Source organism: Protopterus annectens, chromosome 3.part1 (genome assembly GCF_019279795.1).
Source record: "Protopterus annectens isolate FY-2018-M chromosome 3.part1, PAN1.0, whole genome shotgun sequence".
Taxonomy (NCBI): domain Eukaryota; kingdom Metazoa; phylum Chordata; order Ceratodontiformes; family Protopteridae; genus Protopterus; species Protopterus annectens.
The window spans coordinates 1,782,154,301-1,782,174,719 of NC_056732.1; positions in this window are offsets into that span (position 1 = coordinate 1,782,154,301).

The following is a 20,419-nucleotide window of genomic DNA, read 5'->3' on the forward strand; positions in this document are numbered from 1 at the left end:
CAAAACTTCTCTGTCAGCTAGGGAGGTGGTGTGAAGGGGGAGGGGAGATGATTAGAAGAGCTACAAGCCAAGGATAACAAAAGACTTCAAAGTTAGCAAGTGTAACAAGAAGATGCAGGAAAAAAAAACTTTGAAAGTCTGTTCTTTGGAATTGCAGCTGCTTGTGGTATAATTAGCCACTGAAAAGCAACCATTGTTTGGTAAAAAGTTTGTGATTGAAGCTACAGTGGATGCATGCAAAGTGTGAATACTGTGACAGCAACTGTGGAACAGGGCAGGCTGCGTGATGTCATGGATTTGAGACAAATACTGCATTGTGGGATAGCAGGAGACTTAGTAAAACTTAGAAACAATTTCAACATGCTAGCCCCCATGTGGCAAGAGTATAAAATTACGTATAAAAATTTCAAAAAAACTGTAAATGGTCCCAGAGTGCTGTTAAAATAAAGGAAATATCAAAACTTGGCTAATGACCCGGGGTGCGGGGGGCCTTTCTGAACCTAGCTATGTTTTCCTGAAAGAATATTTTTCCTGAAAGAATAATGAGTCCTGTATTCATCTTTTCAGGCTTGTTGGCTGTTGGTGAAGCACCCTCCAAGAGGAAAAAACGCTGAGGGAAGAAGGGAGCCACTTTTGAGATTTTAAGTATTTTTTCTGTTTATTTGCTAAGTTTTTCTGCATAGCTGCCTAGCTTGAGCATTTTCTGGCTTGTTAAACTTGATTTCTGTATTAGTAGCTGTATTTAGAGCACAACCAAAAGCTGTTTGCTGAATTTCCTGTTTGCACTTAATTTTAAATCGTTTTTTTCTTAAAACTTGCATATTTTCTGTCCTTGACCTAGCACTCTTGTGTGGGGTCATTTACTGCACTGTTATAACTTGATATTACTTGTGAACCTCTGCTATCTTTGTAAAAACAAAAACAAAAATCTTGCTTTTTCCCACTTTTCTGAGAGTTAAAAGTTCAGTTACAGGCTTGCTGTTCCTGAACTGTTTGAAAGTTTCTGTGAGGCCATTTTGCTTGGGATGAAGGAGGGTCTCTCTGTTGATCAGTGGCAGTGACTAACATTGAGCAGCTTCCCTGCCCCCGTAGAGGTGGTTACTGACTTGAAACTGTAGTTTTATTGGCCACTAGGGGTCATTTCCATAACTCCTTCATCTTCCTCTCTTAAAACCTAGTTGCCTCGTGGTTTGAGCGTCTTTTCAGGCTTGTTGGCTGTTGGTGAAGCAACCTCCAAGAGGAAAACGCTGAGAGAAGAAGGGAGCCACTTTGAGATTTTAAGTATTTTTCTCTGTTTATTTGCTAAGTTTTTCTGCATAGCTGCCTAGCTTGAGCATTTTCTGGCTTGTTAAACTTGATTTCTGTATTAGTAGCTGTATTTAGAGCACAACCAAAAGCTGTTTGCTGAATTTCCTGTTTGCACTTAATTTTAAATCGTTTTTTTCTTAAAACTTGCATATTTTCTTTCCTTGACCTAGCACTCTTGTGTGGGGTCATTTACTGCACTGTTATAACTTGATATTACTTGTGAACCTCTGCTATCTCTGTAAAAAACAAACAAAAAAAAAAATCTTGCTTTTTTCCCACTTTTCTGAGAGTTAAAAAAGTTCAGTTACAGGCTTGCTGTTCCTGAACTGTTTGAAAGTTTCTGTGAGGCCATTTTTGCTTGGGCTGAAGGAGGGTCTCTCTGTTGATCAGTGGCAGTGACTAACATTGAGCAGCTTCCCTGCCCCCCGTAGAGGTGGTTACTGACTTGAAACTGTAGTTTTATTGGCCACTAGGGTCATTTCCATAACTCCTTCATCTTCCTCTCTTAAAACCTAGTTGCCTCGTGGTTTGAGCGTCTTTTCAGGCTTGTTGGCTGTTGGTGAAGCACCCTCCAAGAGGAAAAAACGCTGAGAGAAGAAGGGAGCCACTTTTGAGATTTTAAGTATTTTTTCTCTGTTCATTTGCTAAGTTTTTCTGCATAGCTGCCTAGCTTGAGCATTTTCTGGCTTGTTAAACTTGATTTCTGTATTAGTAGCTGTATTTAAAGCACAACCAAAAGCTGTTTGCTGAATTTCCTGTTTGCACTTAATTTTAAATCGTTTTTTCTTAAAACTTGCATATTTTCTGTCCTTGACCTAGCACTCTTGTGTGGGGTCATTTACTGCACTGTTATAACTTGATATTACTTGTGAACCTCTGCTATCTCTGTAAAAACAAAACAAAACAAAAATCTTGCTTTTTTTCCACTTTTCTGAGAGTTAAAAAAAGTTCAGTTACAGGCTTGCTGTTCCTGAACTGTTTGAAAGTTTCTGTGAGGCTATTTTTGCTTGGGCTGAAGGAGGGTCTCTCTGTTGATCAGTGGCAGCGACTAACATTGAGCAGCTTCCTGCCCCGTGAGGTGGTTACTGACTTGAAACTGTAGTTTTATTTTCCCTTTTGGGTCTATTCCTGCTTCTTTCCAGCCCCTGCTATCAAGCACGCTTTAACGTGCTTTTAGCTGAGTTGCCACTAGAGCAGCATCGGGCAGCCCGGTTAAACAAGGTTAAACTCTTTCTGGCTCCAGAAAGTCTGTTCTTCAATTTTTCCCTTAGAACTGCTCTGTTAGGAACCTAAACAGTTTACACCTACACTAAAAACTGCAGCACTTGTTCCAAATAGCTTTTCTTCTCAAAAGCTCAGCACTTGTCTTATAAGCATATCCCTTGTCTTATAAGCATTCTCTTTGCAGGTCAAGCACTCCTATATTATACAAATCTCTCACTAGCAAAACCCCCAGGAGTGCCCACTTCCCTGCTAAGCCCACTACTTTTCTGTCTCATACCAACTCATAATTCTTTCTAGCATGTCGAAGGGTCAGATGCTGGCGTCCTCTCCTGCCCATTTGGTGAATCTGGGAATTCTGAGACAATGTTACAATTGCCTCATGTACACGGACAACCATCTCCTCCTCCCATGTAACACTAACACTTGTGAGAGATGCAGCTATTTAGCCAGACTGGAGGCTGAGCTCTCTCAACTCAGGACTGGCAAGACCAGGCAGGAGGAGAAGGCAACTACACACACCACAATACCAGTCTCACATAACTCAACCACACCACTGAATCAAACACATAAACACACTAAGACATACTCGGAGGCTCTGAGTAAAAATTACCTAAACAGCAGAGGCCTCCAAAGCAGACACCCAAGCAACTGCAAACTTAATACACCACACAAACAGCACATAAACAACAAAATCAGTGTGCAAAGCAGTCACTGCCCTTAAGGCCAAATACAACACCAAACATACTTGTCATAGGTGACTCCATAGTCAGACACACTGACGTCCCGCTCACCAGACTGAGTAAGGAGAAGGTCACAGTAAGCTGCCTGTCGGGCACTAGAATCCGCCACATAACACAAGCACTCAGGTCTCTCAACAGCAGGTACAAGTACGACTCAGTCATTGTCCACGCTGGTGTCAACGACCTGAGACGTACCTCCTTGGACTACATGGAAAGAGACATTGAGGAGCTCTCTGATTATGTAGCCCAGGCAGGTATGACCCTGACCTTGAGCAGTATCCTACCTTCACCTAGAATGATGCCACAATACAGTGATAAGATGATCAGCTTTAATAATTGGCTTAAATTCTGGTGTCATTCAAAGGGGATCCAATGTCTGTCTGCCTGGGATGACATGCTGGACAAGCCACGCTGCTTCGCAAGGGACGGCTTGCACCTGTCACCCCTAGGCTTCCGGATATTGGCAAAGGCTCTTGCCACCCCCATAGTGCCTTTTTTAGTCAAGGCTCAAATTCTAAACCTACCACCCTAGAACACAAAAAAGTAAAAAAACTAAGGGTAATGCTGCTCAATGCCAGAAGTCTCAATCTCAAGATGCACGCACTCGAGGCCCTTCTCAGTATGGAGAACATCGATGTCTGTGCTGTGACAGAAACCTGGTTCAAGGCTCCTGAGAGCACCCCAGCACTAGCAGGTTTCACCCCATATCATGCGTTCTGGCCCCAAAATCCGGACAACACCAAGAAAGGAGGGGGGTGTCCATATTCATAAAGGACACCCACACCTCAAGGTTGGTGGCAACGCACGATGCATCGGAGACCATCCAGGTACAATTAACCATAGGCAAGACTGCTCTGCAATTTGTAGCATGTTACAGGCCACCCTCTCAAACTCAGGAACCTCACATGGCCTTCCTGAAAACAATGGAGGGGATAAATGTATCTCCAAACACCATCATACTAGGTGACTTCAACTACCCTAATATGGACTGGGAACACTACTCAAGCCCAAACACTCTAGCCCAAAGGTTCCTGGAGTTCATAAACTCAAATGCCATGGAACAACTAGTCACCATCCCCACAAGAGGAGAAAACATACTTGATCTCATCATCACGAACATGGGATCACAATGTTCAACACCGAAGTATACCCTCACTGGTGAGATCAGATCATAAACTAATCTCGCTGGAGGTCCTCATCCCGCCCCCACCTGAAATAAAAAGACCACAGTGAAAACTTCTCAAAAGCCGACTTCACACTTCTAAAAACTAGTGTGGTCTCCTTTAAGGCCCCTGAGCCAGTGGTAAACATTACTCAAACCGCTGAATCACTTACAAATGCCTTCTACCAGCACCTACAGGACTGCATGGATCAGGCAATCCCAAACAAAACTAAGACTCTTTGTACCAAAGGCAAGCGTCCAGTCTGGTGGACCCCAGCCATAAACAAGCTCTACAACAAAAGGAGGAAGCTACTACAAGATAGAGCAAAATCCTTGAAAGGTAAGACACCTTTGATCATTATAAGTAAAAAACTAAGAGCTCTCATAAAATCATCCAAGGCAAATTTTGAGAGAAAAATCGCCAAGGATTCAAAAGACAATCATAAGGCCTTCTTTAGCTATGTTAGAAACCTAGGAGGAAACTCCCAGATATGCTCAGAATTAGTTCAAAATGATGTGAAGATTACTGAACCTACACACATTGCCAACATACTGGCTGACAGGTTCAGTGCAAACTCCCCCCCCCAAAAGGAGAGATATCTATACCAGAGGATTGTAGCCCCCCAAACATCTCCAACGCTCAGGTGAGAACTGCTCTCTCCAAAGCAAAAAACGGATGGTGTCCCCGGCTGTGTGCTCCATGAACTCAATGAGGAATTAAACCCGCAGTTAGGACAGCTGTTTAATCTTAGCCTCACCTCAGGATACGCACCCAAGGAGTGGCGCACGGTGACTGTGGTCCCACTTCACAAGGGCGGTGCCTCCACCGACCCTGGAAATTACCATCCCATTAGCTTGACAAGCTTTATCTGCAAAGCCATGGAGAGGATCATAATGGAACTCATAAATAAAGACATAGGGAACTTGCAGACTTTGGATCCAACCCAGTTTGGCTTTGTCAAAGGCAGATCATGCCTTTTAAACTTGGTTGACTTTTTCGAGACAGTCACCAAGGCCATTGATGAAGGAAAGGCAGTCCATACAGCCTACCTTGACCTGGCAAAGGCCTTCGACACAATACCCCACTCAGGTATCATCAAAAAACTCATCAGCTTGAATGTAAACCCATACATCACAAGATGGGTTGCAAACTGGCTAAGTGACAGAACCCACAGGGTCAGAGTTGCTGGAGCCATGTCAGACTCAAAGCCTGTCACAAGTGGTGTCCCACAGGGCTCAGTCCTGGGTCCACTCTTGTTCGGCATCTACTTTTCTGAAGTACAAGCAAACACAGGAGGGTTATGGCTGACAAAGTTTGCAGATGACTGCAAACTGGGCCATAGTCGAAAACACATCTGACACAGATATCCTTCAGAAGGGCCTCACAGAAACGGATAACTGGTGCCAGAGCCATGGCCTAAAGTTAAATGCCAAGAAATGCATAGTCATACCCTTCAGGAAAACAAGGTTACCCCTACGTACCATATAGGTGGCAATCCACTGAGCACAGAAGAAGTCATCAGGGATCTGGGGACCCAGGTTGACAGTAGCCTTCGCTTTGACACTCATGTTGCTAAAGTAGTTAGGAAAACCTTCTACATTGCCCACCTGATCATGAAGGGATTCACATCTAGATCAAGGGAGGTCATCGCCCCCCTGTACTCAACACTCATTAGACCTATGATTGAGTACAATGCCCCATTCGGAATGTATCTGACCAGACACCTGCAGCAGCTGGAAAGGCCCCAAAAGTTCCTCACCAAAAGGATAAAGGGTCTCAAAAATATGTCTTATGCTGCCCGACTGAAAGAACTCCAGCTCTATTCAGTCTCATACCGCTTGCTCAGAGGTGACCTGTGCCTGACATATAAGGCCATGTCAAACCCTGATTTAATGAATATGCTTCACCTCAAAAAATCTAGATCCCTCAGAACCACAAGGGCGGGAGACTTAAACCTTGACACGGTTATTAATAGAACATGCTGGAGGGACAGATTCATCACCCAGAGACTCCCTATGCTGTGGAACAAAATCCCGGTACATGTGAGGCAGAGCACCTCGCTGGCCTTGTTCAAGAGGAATCTTGACCAATGGATGGGGGATCGCAGATATACCCCAGGGATTACTTCAGTGTCACTGCTTGACAGAGGCACAGCAAAATAATAGGCATAGTTTTATTCAAACTAAAGGGGTGGCAAAAGCCAAATAACTATGGGCTAGGCTTATAAATGCCCTTGGGCAGATAGCCTAGTATGAAAAAAAGGAAAAGGAAAAAGGAAACAGGATATTGAGGGACAGGCATTGATAAGCTACCTCTCTCCATAAGGGACATGGATGCTAGCCCCGGTGTAAATTTCCTATTCCCCATCCAGTGGTATAGGTGGTGCTTAAAGTGGGTAATAGACGAACTCAGCTTCACATGAATGGGAAGCCTGTTCCATAGGAGGGGCTGTCTCTGAGACACGGGGGTTGGGAGGGTGGCCTAATGGTTAAGGTGTTTGCCTTACAAACACAAGGTGCAGGGTTTGAGTCTCACAAGGAATAATTGGCTAGGCTTAAAAATGGCTCGCAAGGGCAGTTAGCTTAGTAGTAACCTATGAACCCTATATCTGACTCTCCATCATGTTCTGTTTAAATCACACACAAAATTCAGTTCCCTAGAGCTTGTATTTCTGATACCCTTTGACCTACGAATATGTAGGAGATTTATAAGTGTGGAGTTTGCAGATGCCTTGTAAGCCAGGCATAGATCACCCCTCAACAATGTATAGGAGACTGAGTAGAGGGAAAGGGCTTTAAGGTGCTTTATGTAAGGCAGGTTTGTAACTCCTTGTATTCTTTTTGTAAGGAACCTTTGAGGTCACTCTAGTTGCAGCAAATGCCTGGTCAGGTATACATCAAAGGGAGTATTGTACTTTATGATTGGTCTGATAAGGGCTGAGTACAATGGGATAATGACCTCTCTGGACCTAGATATCTTGCCCTTACTTATAGGTTGCACAGCATAAAAGGATTTTCTCACTACTGTGGCCACGTGGTGGTCGAAGGTAAGGCTACTGTCTATGTCCACACCCAGATCCCTGACCACTGGTTCAACTCTTAGGGGTATATTATCAACATGGTAATTAACAGGTATGGTTGACTTCCCAAAGGGTACAGTTATGCATTTTTTAGCATTGTGTTAAAGACCATGACTTTGGCACCATTTGTTAGTCAGAGATACACATTCTTGAAGATTGCTAGTGTCTGCAGGGGAGTCCATGACAACCCCTAGCTTGCAATCATCTGCAAATGTAGTCAGCCATAAACCTTCAGCATTTGCTTCCATTTCAGAGAAATAGATTACTAAAAGGACTGGGTCCAGTACAGAGCGCTGGGGGACTCCACTAGTGACTAGCCTTTTGGCAGAGATGGCCTCACCTATTTTGACCTCCTGAGTCCTATCAGTGAGTCAGCTGGCTATCCAGTTGGTGATAAAAGAGTTTATACCTAAATTAGTGAGATTGTCTATAATGCCTGAGTGGAGTATTGTATCAAAAGCCTTGGCCAGTTCGAGGTAAACTATATGCACACTCTTACCTTCATCCAATGCTTTGGTGACCCACTAAAAAAGTCCACCAGGTTTAATAGGTATGACTTTCCTTTAACCAAGCCAAACTGTGTTGAGTCCAGCATTTGCAGGTTAGATATGTCCTCATTTATCATGTCCATGATGATTCTTTCCATGGCCTTACATATGAGGCTGGTAAGTTTTATGGCCCTGTAGTTACCCAGCTCAATGATTGGACCTCTTTTGTGCAGGGGGAATGACTGTAGCCACCTTCCATGCCTTGGGCACAAAACCTGACAGAAGGCTGCAGTTGAAAATGATTCAAGTGAACTGGAGTGGTCATGTTTCATGCTTTTTATTAAACATCTCCTGATGTTATAAGGATCCATTGATACAGTGTTTTGGGGCTTGGAAAGTGTATTGATGACCTGTTCCTTAATAATGGTTAGGGTGATTGTGTTATGTGGTATTTCCTTTGGACTACTGGGAGGTAGTTGGGGGGAGAAATTTGAACTGAACCTGTCAGCCAAAAGGCTGGTAATGACTTCTGGTTCAGTGTGGGTGATGCCATTTATAATAAGTTCTGCTCATTGGTTTGTATTTCCTCTGAGGTTACGGGCATAGCTGTAGAAAGCTTTTTGGTTGTCCTTTGCCTGAAAAAGTTTTTTTTTTTCAAATTTAGCCTTTGAAGTATTAACCTTGTTAGCTACCTGTTTAGATAGGTTAGGGGGCTTTTAGTATGTATGACTTTGTTCCTCCTATGTTTGGCCAAGATGTTTTTTTCTTTTGTTCTGTAACTGACTGATGCTGTGATTTCACCAGAGTGGCTTGTCTTTTGAGTTTATCTTATTCTTGATATCAGTGGGCATAACTCACAACTCACTCTATGCAGCTCTCAATATGGCTGTACAGAGATTTTGTAAATAGGTCAGCATATGCTATAGTGTAGGGTTTGGGGGGTGCTTGGAATTTAGCTAATGTGTTGCTTAGTAGTGAGAGGTTAGCCTTGGAATAGTTCCTAAAGGTTTTTGGTTTTGCTGGATCCCCAGATTTAATTTTTACTTCAAGTAATACTGCCTTAATGTCAGATCTGATGAGCAAAGAGATTGCATTGGGTGAGGAACATTCGACCTCCATGTTCATGAGTACAATATCAAGGATGTTTTACCTTTGGTAGGAGAACGGACTACCTGTTCCAGAATGTTGGTATCAACAAAGTCTAGGATTTGACGGGTTTGTGCACCACAAGTGGTGTAGGATTCCCAATCTAGAGAGGAGTAGTTGAGATCCCCATGAATATCATATTGGGTTGAACAGTGAGGGGCTCTAGTACATTGAAATAGGTATTGTGGGTTTCCTTGAACATGGAGGGGGCCCTATAGGGTGCAAGGATATGGTATGATACCCTGTTTGTAGTGAGTTGCACATGTATGAGTTCCAGTGGGTCATACACTTTAACTAGTCTAGATGTGAGATTGGATTTAATAAAGACTGACATTCCTCCCACCTTTAGTTCCCTCCTGTGCAATAGCTGATCTAAAGGTGTGAAAGCATTATAACCTTGCCCTGCCAGGGTATTCTGTGTGACTTTAAACAATGTCTCCATTACTACACAGATAGCTACACTGTCCAGGGAAACTTCTAGCGTTGAGCAGTACCACCTTAATATACTCCTTCATAGGTGCATTTACACCAGGTTGTTTATCAGTTTGTCATTGCCTAAGAAAGACAATAGGAGGTGGAAAAGGTCTTTGCCAATATCCAAAAGCCTAGAGAGGATAGTTGCAGACCAACCCTGGTAAACCATTGTGGTCTGTAAACCATGTCCTTGCAGGCAAACAGATATAGTACCCCCTTGGATTGACACCAGAACCTAAGCCGATTGTTAAAATCAGTCATTTTTTGTTGGTAACATGGCTTCATCCTTGGAGAAGGTAGTATGCTGCTCAGTGCTAGGCTCATACCTGCCTTAGACACATAATCAGTCTGCTCGGTGATGTCTTGCTTCATATAGTTAAGGGAGGTACTTCTCAGGTCATTAACACCCAGACAGACAATGACAGAGTCACACTAGTACCTATGGCTCAATGACCTGAGTGCCTGTGTGACATGACAGATGCTAGACTCAGAAAGGCAACTAACAATGACTCTCTCCTTACTCAGTCTGGTGAGGCGGACATCGATGTGCCTCACTATAGAATCATCAACGACTAGGAGATTTGCCTGTGCACTGGTTTGCCTTAAGGGTATAGCAGTGGAGGCAGTGGATACAATATAACTATGTGCAGTTGTGGGTGGTGTTTTTAACAGAGTGTTTACGTGACAGCTGAAGATCCTTTCTTTGAATGTACTGTGCAAGAGGTCTTAGTATTTAGGAAGGTTACCTGTAAGTGCCTCAACGTAAGTTGTTTTATGTGTGAGGTGTTTACCCCGTGCAGTAGGCGTGGTGCAAGTGTCACTGACAGCATCTATAGGATCAGTTTTGGTTGTATTAGAGAGTTTTACTTCCAACATTAAAGTATATTTACAACTCTCACATCCTTTATCTGTTTTATTAAGAATAACTGGGTTGTCAGTGTACAACAAGCAATTGGTACAATGCTTCAGAATACCCATCTGAAACAGACTGGCAACAGAGAGAGTCAGGAAGTGCATAGCCATGGGTACTGATCTACTGGGGAGAAATGAGGGAAATCAAAACACAGAGAGAGCCAGGAAGTGCATATCCATGGGTACTGATCTACTGGGGAGAAGTGAGGGAAATCAAAACACAGAGAGAGCCAGGAAGTGCATATCCATGGGTACTGATCTACTGGGGAGAAATGAGGGAAATCAAAACACAGAGAGAGCCAGGAAGTGCATATCCATGGGTACTGATCTACTGGGGAGAAATGAGGGAAATCAAAACACAGAGAGAGCCAGGAAGTGCATATCCATGGGTACTAATCTACTGGGGAGAAATGAGGGAAATCAAAACACAGAGAGAGCCAGGAAGTGCATATCCATGGGTACTGATCTACTGGGGAGAAATGAGGGAAATCAAAACACAGAGAGAGCCAGGAAGTGCATATCCATGGGTACTGATCTACTGGGGAGAAATGAGGGAAATCAAAACACAGAGAGAGCCAGGAAGTGCATATCCATGGGTACTGATCTACTGGGGAGAAGTGAGGGAAATCAAAACACAGAGAGAGCCAGAAAGTGCATATCCATGGGTACTGATCTACTGGGGAGGAATGAGGCAAATCAAAACACAGAGAGAGCCAGGAAGTGCATATCCATGGGTACTGATCTACTGGGGAGAAGTGAGGGAAATCAAAACACAGAGAGAGCCAGGAAGTGCATATCCATGGGTACTGATCTACTGGGGAGAAATGAGGGAAATCAAAACACAGAGAGAGCCAGGAAGTGCATATCCATGGGTACTGATCTACTGGGGAGGAATGAGGGAAATCAAAATATTGAATAGGTCAGTAAGACAAGGAACTTGATGAGCAATGCTCAGCTTTGAACAGACTAGATGCTCTAATAGTTAAAAATCTATCTATATAGTAATGCCACAAGAGTGTAAGTAATGCCACAGCAGTGGCTGTAGCTCTATATCATTCATGTCACACTGAAGGGGTATTACTTTACCTCTCCTTAGGTATGTACTTTGCTGGTTGCCATTTATGATGTACATAGATTTCTAATGTAAGGTACTGTCTGAAAGACAGACGATAGCTGGGAGACATCATTCTTAATGGATGGTAGCAGCAGTCTAATCATAAGAACAGATGGCATCGGGGCAGATAGAAGTACTTCACGAGGCTTCTGAATGAAGAAACTCCACTGAAGATGTACTGCTGCATGTACAGCCTGCTGCAATGAAAGAGGGGTGAGAACCCCTATCACAAGAAGTATGAAGTGCAGTAAGCAACATGAAGTTAGGGAAAGCACCAAGCACAGAAGTCAGAGTAGATATTTATTTATTTATTCCAGTTTGGTAATAGAAATAGTCATCTGGGCCATACAAGACCCCTTTGCAGCAAAATCCCGAGGGGTAAAGCTTCAAAAACACAGGATATTAGAGTGTATCTAGGCAGAACACAAGTAAAACATTACCTAGGGCAATGAAATAATATTATTGAACATACAAAACAAGTAAATAATAAAATGCATTTTGGTATATAGGAAAAAACCCACTGGGAATAAGACATTGTGCATTACAGTGAAAAATAACAGCAATAGATGTGCATATGGCTATCAGAGACTGCATTATCTGAGGCAGTGAAAGAAAAAGTTACAAATGTGAATAGTAAATGATAATAGAAACCAAAAGCATTACACAACAATGTTGGAGAAGAAAGTGAAAAGTGAAGTAGGTAGAATGTCGGAAAGGTGAAAGGTATGGCCCATTATGGTTTGGAACAGAGTCTTAGAAGTTAAAAAGTCAATGGTACAGAATAATGTTGAAAGAAAGGTACAGCATGATAAAGGATGGGGAGAGGCTGAAAAGTATATAATATATAAGTGAGTGTGATGAAGAAAATGATCGCAAAAATAAGAGTAATGTGGAAGGAGACGAATGAATGGGAGGGAGGAGAAGGCAGATATAAAAGAGCTCTAAGGTGGGTACGATAGAGGAGATAGAAAATAAATAACAGTTGAAGGAATAAAAAGGATAAAGATAGAGAGGGGGAGAATGACATATGAGTGAATGAGTAATAAAATAAAAAAGGAAGGATGTATGAAATGTTGTGGAATTTAAATCAGGTATGATATGATGAAGATGTTGGATGTGTTAGGGGCAAACTGGCTCCTGAAAGTTCTTATCACAGACTGGAGTGGGAGGCGCACCCCAGATGACTGGATAATAAGCATTCTAATGCCAGTGTAAAAGGGCAAAATGGATATTCACATCTATGGACAGTATAGCAGTATTAAACTCCTGTCACACTCAAGAAAAGTGGTGGAAGAGGATGACTGATGAAGACATTTGTAGATAATTAGAAAGTGAGATAAGAGATGAGCAGTTCTGAGTCAGATGAGGATGGAAGTCATGTGACTGATGTTTTCAGTGACTGGAGATTAGAAAAGAGTGCACGTGGGGAGTCCTAAACATAAAGACAGACTATGACACGGTCCTAAGAGAAAGTTGATTTGGGCACTCCTGTGGTGCTTCAAAATCCATAAACACTGGTACAATTAGTGCAGGCTATGTACAAAGACACAATGACAGCAATGTGAACACTGTTTGACCTTATAGGTTCATAGGTTCATAGGTAGGTACTAGGCTATTGTCCCTAGGGCTTATATAAGCCTAGCCAAAAAGGTTCCCTGGCTTTCACCACCCAGGAAAATTATTTTCCTGTGCCTCTGTCAAGCAGTGCTGCAGAAGTGATCCCTGGGGTGAATTTTCTATTTCCCATCCAGTCATCAAGATTTTTCTTAAAAGAGGGCCAATGAGGAGCTTTGCTTGACATGAATGGGTAGTTTGTTCCAGAGTATGGGAAGTCACTGGGACAGGAATCTATCCCTCCAGCATATTCTGTTTATTGTGGTGACAAGGTTTAGGTCCCTGGAGCATGTGGTTTGGAGAGATCGGGATTTCTTTAAGTGTAGCATGTCCAACAGCCCTGGCTTTGACATAACATTGTATGTTAGGCAGAGATTGCCTCTGAGTAGGCAATATGCGACGGAGTAGAGTTGGAGTTTTTTGAGATGATCTGCATATGGCATCTGTTTGAGGCCGGTAATCCTCTTAGTGAGGTAGTTCTGTGGCCTTTCCAATTGTTGTAGGTGTCTTGTGAGATGCATGCCAAACAGGGCATTGTACTCTATAATGGGTCTAATGAGAGATGAGTACAGAGGAAAAATGGCATCCTTTTTTCTAAAGGAGAACCCTTTTATGATGAGGTGTGCCATGTAGAAAGATTTCCTGACTACTGTGGTGATGTGGTTATCAAGGGAGAGACTACTCTCCACCTGTGTCCCGAGGTCTCTTATCACATTTTCAGTGTTTAGTGAGCTACCGCTTATGTAACAGTTCATGGGAACTGAGTTTTTTCCCAAAGGGGATGACAATGCACTTCTTGGCATTGAGCTTGAGGCCATGACTTTGACACCAAGCATCTGTCTCTGTGAGGCCCTTTTGTAGAATGTCTATATCATTAGGTGATTCTATTGTGGCTCCCAGTGTGCAGTCATCTGCAAACTTTGTTAGCCAAAAACCTTCTGTGTTGGCCTGCACTTCAGCGAAGTACATGCCGAACAGGAGAGGACCCAGGACCGAACCCTGTGGTACTCCACTCATTACTGGTCTGAAGTCAGACTTGGAGTCGGCCACTTTTACTGTGTGGGTTCTGTCAGTGAGCCAGTTAGCCACCCATCTTGTGACATAGGGATTTATGCCAAGTTTAGTGAGTTTACCTATAATTCCAGAGTGGGGGATGGTATCAAAAGCCTTGGCGAGGTTAAGATAGGCTGTGTGCACTACCTTGCCCTCATCTATGGCTCTAGTGACTGCTTCAAAAATGTCAATCAGGTTTAGTAGACATGCTCTACCTTTTACAAACTCAAACTGAGTGGGTTCCAGGGTTTGGAGGTTACCTATGTCTTTGTTTATAAGCTCCAAGATGATATGTTCTATGGCTTTGCAGACCAGGCTCATCAGGCTAATGGGGTGGTAGTTTCCGGGGTCCATGGTGGCACCCCCTTTGTGGAGTGGGATAACCGTCGCTGTGCGCCATTTAGTAGATACATAGCCTGAGGTGAGGCTATGATTGAACATGTTACTTAGGTGGGGTGTCAGTTCATTCTGTAGTTCATGCAGTACACAGCCTGGGATGTTGTCTGATCCTATGGATTCTGTGTTCTTGGCTTTGGAGAGTGCGGTCTTTACTTGTTCATCTGTGACTACAGGGGCTTTGCATTCTTCCAGTATTAAGATGGGCCCTTTGGAGGGTGAGAGGTGAGAGGGGGGGTAAAGTTAGCATTAAACCTATCTTCCAGGATGTTGGCCATATTGGTTGGTTCTGTATATTTAGTGCCATTGTGCTGTAGCTCAGAGCAGATGTGAGTGTTGCCATTGAGAGTCTTGACATAGCTGTAGAATACTTTGTTGTTGTCATTGGGAACAGTGGTGATTTTATTTTCATAACTGGCTTTGGAGGATTTTATGAGGGATCTCAGCTTCTTGCTGAGGCTGACCAGGGTGTGCCTCCAATCTTGGGATTTTACTCTTTTTGCAGCAGCTTCTTCCTTCTGTTGTAGAGTTTGTTTATGGCAGGGGACTACCAGATTGGCTTCCTTTTTTTGGAGGATAGTGTCTTGGTTCTGTTGGAGATGGCACAATCCACGCACTCGTGTATGTGCTTATACAGTGCATTTAGCCATTCCAACTTCAAAATCTGATTGACATGAAGTTATTCCAGGAATTTTCTATATTTCCAACTATATTTATGCCTTTTCCACATTTCTTGCCTTCTCATCTGATCCCTCTCCTTATATTCTTTCTTTTGTTTTTTTGGCACATTTATTTGCTGTCTGATTTTTGTCAACTTCTGGTTTGGTTTCCATTCCCACTTGACACCAATATGGTTCTACTAAACCAAGTAGGAAAGTCATCTTAGATTTGTTCCCTTCATGTTTTAAAACTTTCATTATGTTTGGATCTGGTGATGTCAGCAGATATGTATACAGTCCTATGATTACAGATCTATAAAAATAATCAATATTGACGAGGCACATACCTTCTTCATAACAAGGAATATATTGGTATACACTGATCTTTATACATCTTTTGATATGTGTGATGCATTTTTCTGGTTTTCCTGTCCATCCCCTTTTGGGGGCCAGTGAATGACCCCAAATTAGAAGAGAATGACGGAATCGGTTTATAGCTCGGACTTTGTCCCTAGACATCAGGGCTGTTTTCAGTATTAAGCTTAGTGTTCTAAAATATTCCTTACAGAGTTTTGTTCACGTGTACATGTTTTTTGTTGATCTTTCATCAATTCCCACATATTTGTACACTCCCTCCTGCTCAAGTTCCTTTATATCACATTCCTGTCCCAAACTGATGCTTTCTTGGTGCTGCAGTTTTCCTGCTTTCGGTGTTACCTTTGCACATTTATCAAGACCAAATGACATTCTTGTATCATCTGAGAAAGTTTTTACCACTTGTAGTTGTGCTTTCAGCATGTCAGCCGATGAACTATACAGTTTTAAATCACCCATGAAAGGAAGATAACGCTTTACACTTGTTGTTTTCTGGAAGCCAAATTGTAACCATGACCTAATCTGTTAAGTAGAAGCTTAGTAGGTTATGGGCAAGACAAAAGAGCAACAGTGACAGAGAGTCACCCTGGAATATCCTTCTTTGAATTTTTATCTCTGGGATAATAATTTGTTCTTGATCATACCTTAGCTGCAAAGTGGTTTGCCTCTGTTTCATTGTCACTGTAATGTAATTGATCAGTGCAGAGTGTATCATATACTTCTGGAAGCATTCCTTTATCCATGAATGTGGATGCTGTTACATACTTTTTTGTAATCTATCCATGCCATGCTTAGATTCTTCCTCTTTTTTAAATTCTCCATTATGACTTTATTTAACAGCAAATGATCCTCTGTTCCATATGACTTTCCTTTGTTACACCTTTGTTCTATTGTCACGATTAAGTCCCAGGATAAAAAAAGTGCCCAATCCAGGTAGACGCACAAGTGCCAAGACTGGGAAAAAAATGACAGTATATAATTCTCAAGAAATGGAAACATTCCTACAATATGGTTAGGCTAGGCTCAAGGGGAGGGTGCGCCCCCCCCCCATTGTAGTAGAAATTAATAGTCCACAAAAACTGACAGGCCACAAAGATCCATTAAGATGATAGAGTGGACTATTGAGGACAAGAAAGAAATTATATATTGTTACTGTTATAACTTCTGCAGTTCATATGTTCTTACAAGTATGAGTAAAATATCTAACTGTGACTGTGCATTCTTTTTTGTTAGACCCGTTGTTCCTACTACTATTGGAACTGTCTGGCTATCTTTCTTCCGCAGTTCATTCAGTCAGTGAGATTTGTTTGCTGTAGCACCAGAAGGTAAGTGCTTGCAGGTTGACCTACAGGCTGCTTCTATCACTAGTGATACATACAGGATGTGTATGATATAGCTGCATGTTCTGTGCTATGCCACACCTACGGTATAAGCCTGTCTGTTGGAGGGTATACCATTGCTGCAAGATGTCTTCCTTTGCATTGCAACTTAGTGAATGCCAGCACTTTGCTAGAGATTCTCAGGATCTTTTATTATGTATAACACTGTTTGCAGTCCAGGCTGCTTTTCAGAAAAGTGGAAATGCACAAGTTGCACTATATGTGCCCCACCATCACCCAAGAAGGATTCTGCTTCCCCATCTTAATGAGTACATTACTGAGAATAAAACATGCCCTCCTAGCGTGTGTACAGCTAAGGCCTTGTAAATGGAAACAGAGTACTTGGGAAGGGGACCTGCAACGAAGGATCACACATTATAAAGGCTGCATACTTTAATTTTCTAAGATTGCTTATGGTGAGTAGTTATTATTTTAGATTTAAAAGTGACTCTGTTAGACAAGCATGCATCTGTCTGACACTACAGAGACAAGTGAAACGTTTCTTATAAATTATTTAGTAACCAAATGGGGAAAACGTCATCCTGATTTTGACATATGGAGCTTTTCTCCCTGTATGTCTATGTGGGAAGCTTTGTCTTTCACTGTTACAAAAACTAATCTAACCTATAAGGTCATTTCAAAATCCTAAAGTGAATTCCCTACAGAAGAAACTTATGCATCTGTTCTTACAAGTGACAGCTTGCCATGTACCTGGATAGTCTGTGGAAGACTACATGATGCCGCACTAATGCAGCACATTATAAACCGGTCACTCCTCTTAACTTACAATGGATATGACCTTTATCGACATTGTGCAGCTACAGGTACAGGTGCATGTCTGATATCTGTGAAATTCATATTGCTTAACAGGTCATCAGTGTCTTGGCACAGAAGGAAGGATGGAGGGGCAGCATGGTTAATCAGCTGCAGGGTTACCAAGAGCAAAACAATAAGACTGATCATCTACAATGACATCTGACCTTTGATCCTTTGATTAACTATTTGCCAACCAAAGACAGGTCAGCTGTTGTAGTGCTAATTGCTCTGAATGATTTCTGATGTTGTAGTTTCATGGAATGAAATATGGTGCAAGTTAGCTGATTAATTTGGCAAGAAAACATAGCTATATGTATTTCTGTATAAAATGTATCACACATTAACATCATTACACTACATGAAACATAAGCTGCTTATTTTTGATTTAGGACTTGTGACCTGTTACACTCATAGATTACTTAATGAGGGGTCATGCCCACTGACAACTCTGTAAATAAATCTTACATTGCATTGCAAAGTGAATTTTAATAATATATAAATATTTACAATGTTTGTGAAATTTTCTTGTTTCATCTTGTCAATGTGACTTTATCTGCCTTACTTCCACAGGCTTGTGTTATCTGACCTAGGCCCTAAAAAACATGCCCCAGTCTTGTTCTAAGGACCTGAGCAATCTGATTCAAGTTGACATTAAATAGCAACTCCCTGACCACCCTGAAAGATTAGATGAATATCTCTGTGTGATGGGATCACAAGAATTCACATCAGGAAAACACGACTGAGAGGTGGTGATGTGGAACAAGACTGTGTTGGAGGTGGGGTCAGGCAAGACTGTGTTGGATGTGGGGGTCAGCAGGGAGTCCAACTACAGGGAGGGGATACTTTCAAAGTTTCCAGGGGATGGATGCTGGCTGTTAGCCTGTTCAGATAGGACAAACTGAATGGATTGCTGTGGTGTGGGAGCCAAGTTTATTAAACAGAGTGTAAAACTCCAGAAGACTGGTGTGTACTTTGTTTATGAGGGAGGACAGTTGTCATTTTATAATGCAGATAACATATCCCACATCTGCACCTTTACTGAAACCTTCCCTGAGAGACTGTATCCTTTGCATTCAACTTGCTATGCAGATGAAAATGCAAACCCCCCTTGAACTGTTTTACTTGATACTGTAAGAGAGGCTCGATTACAGCAAGGCTTCCCAAGATGGAAAGTGCTGATATATTTAAATACTTGCAGAACATATTTGGAGACATTGTATACAAAGTGAAAACATACATTGCTACAGAATTGTCAGAATGATCCACTGCATGTAAAAGAGGTGCAACTATAAATAATATGTATCTGTGGATAATTAAACAATGACTTGAAGTGTATTTATTTATTAGTTAATATTTGTTTACCAGGAAAGTCCATCTTGGAATGAGCCACACAACTATGCTTGTATTAAGCAGCAGGTTTTGGAAGAAGTGAGGACTGTATAGAACATTAGAAGTCAAGTGTGTAGAAGTAGCAGACATAAAACAACAGTATTAGTGCAGTGACAAGTCCATTACTAATAAGGGAAGACTAGCAAAACAAAAAACTAACTGGAACCATAAGAAGAGAAAACAGTAGTTAATTAAAAAAATTCAAAGTCCACAACTGATTTGGAGTTGCTTTTCGCTTCTTTGCCTGATGAAGCCTATCTGGCTGAAAGTGTCTTCTGCATACTTCTCAGCTGTACAGATTTTCACAGAATGTCCAGATTTTTGACTCACATTATTGGTTTGTGCCTCATAAAATCTGTGGTTTTCTGGCAAATCCCTGGGATGATCTGAAGATTGAAGTCACTAAATAATGACATATTTAGGTTTTGGACTTCTCAGAAAATGTATGTTAAATCAAATCCTGTTACGCTAGCAACTTTCTAAGCTTGTAAGAGTGATATTTAAAATATGTCCCTATTTTTGGGCCTTTGTCCCCCCATTTTGTCGGTCTTTGTCCCCCCATTTCGCACTAAGAGTTTGAGAGCCATGGTCTTCTGCACTTGCAATGTTTTAAGTACGTTTGTAGATTTTAAACTTGTGGAATAAACAGCAAATTTTTAAGTATGTTGTGGATTTTAAACTTGTGGAATAAGCACTTCTAACTACATTATAGATTTTAAACTCTTGGAATAAACAACTATTACTTTTAAAAAAGCATCTCTTCAAGTAAGTTGTGTACTTTTAATTTTTTTGAATTAACTACTGTTTATCCCTGCTCGTGGTTCCAGTTAATTTTTTTGTTTTTTACATCGTGTAAATTAATGTAAATGGCAGTTTGTCAGACAAAGCAAGCCCAGGGGGAGGAGCTAAGGAAGGATGTCTGCTATTCCTCCAGGTATTTATTATGGTTATAGAAAAATGACTCAAGGAACAAACAGGCTGACAGAAAGCCTGTGGGTAGGCAAAAGAGAAGAAAGGATAGTATAAATGTATTTGCAGATGACTGCTTGTTTCCATTAAAAGATGTGAAGAGATATTACCTAAGATGTAA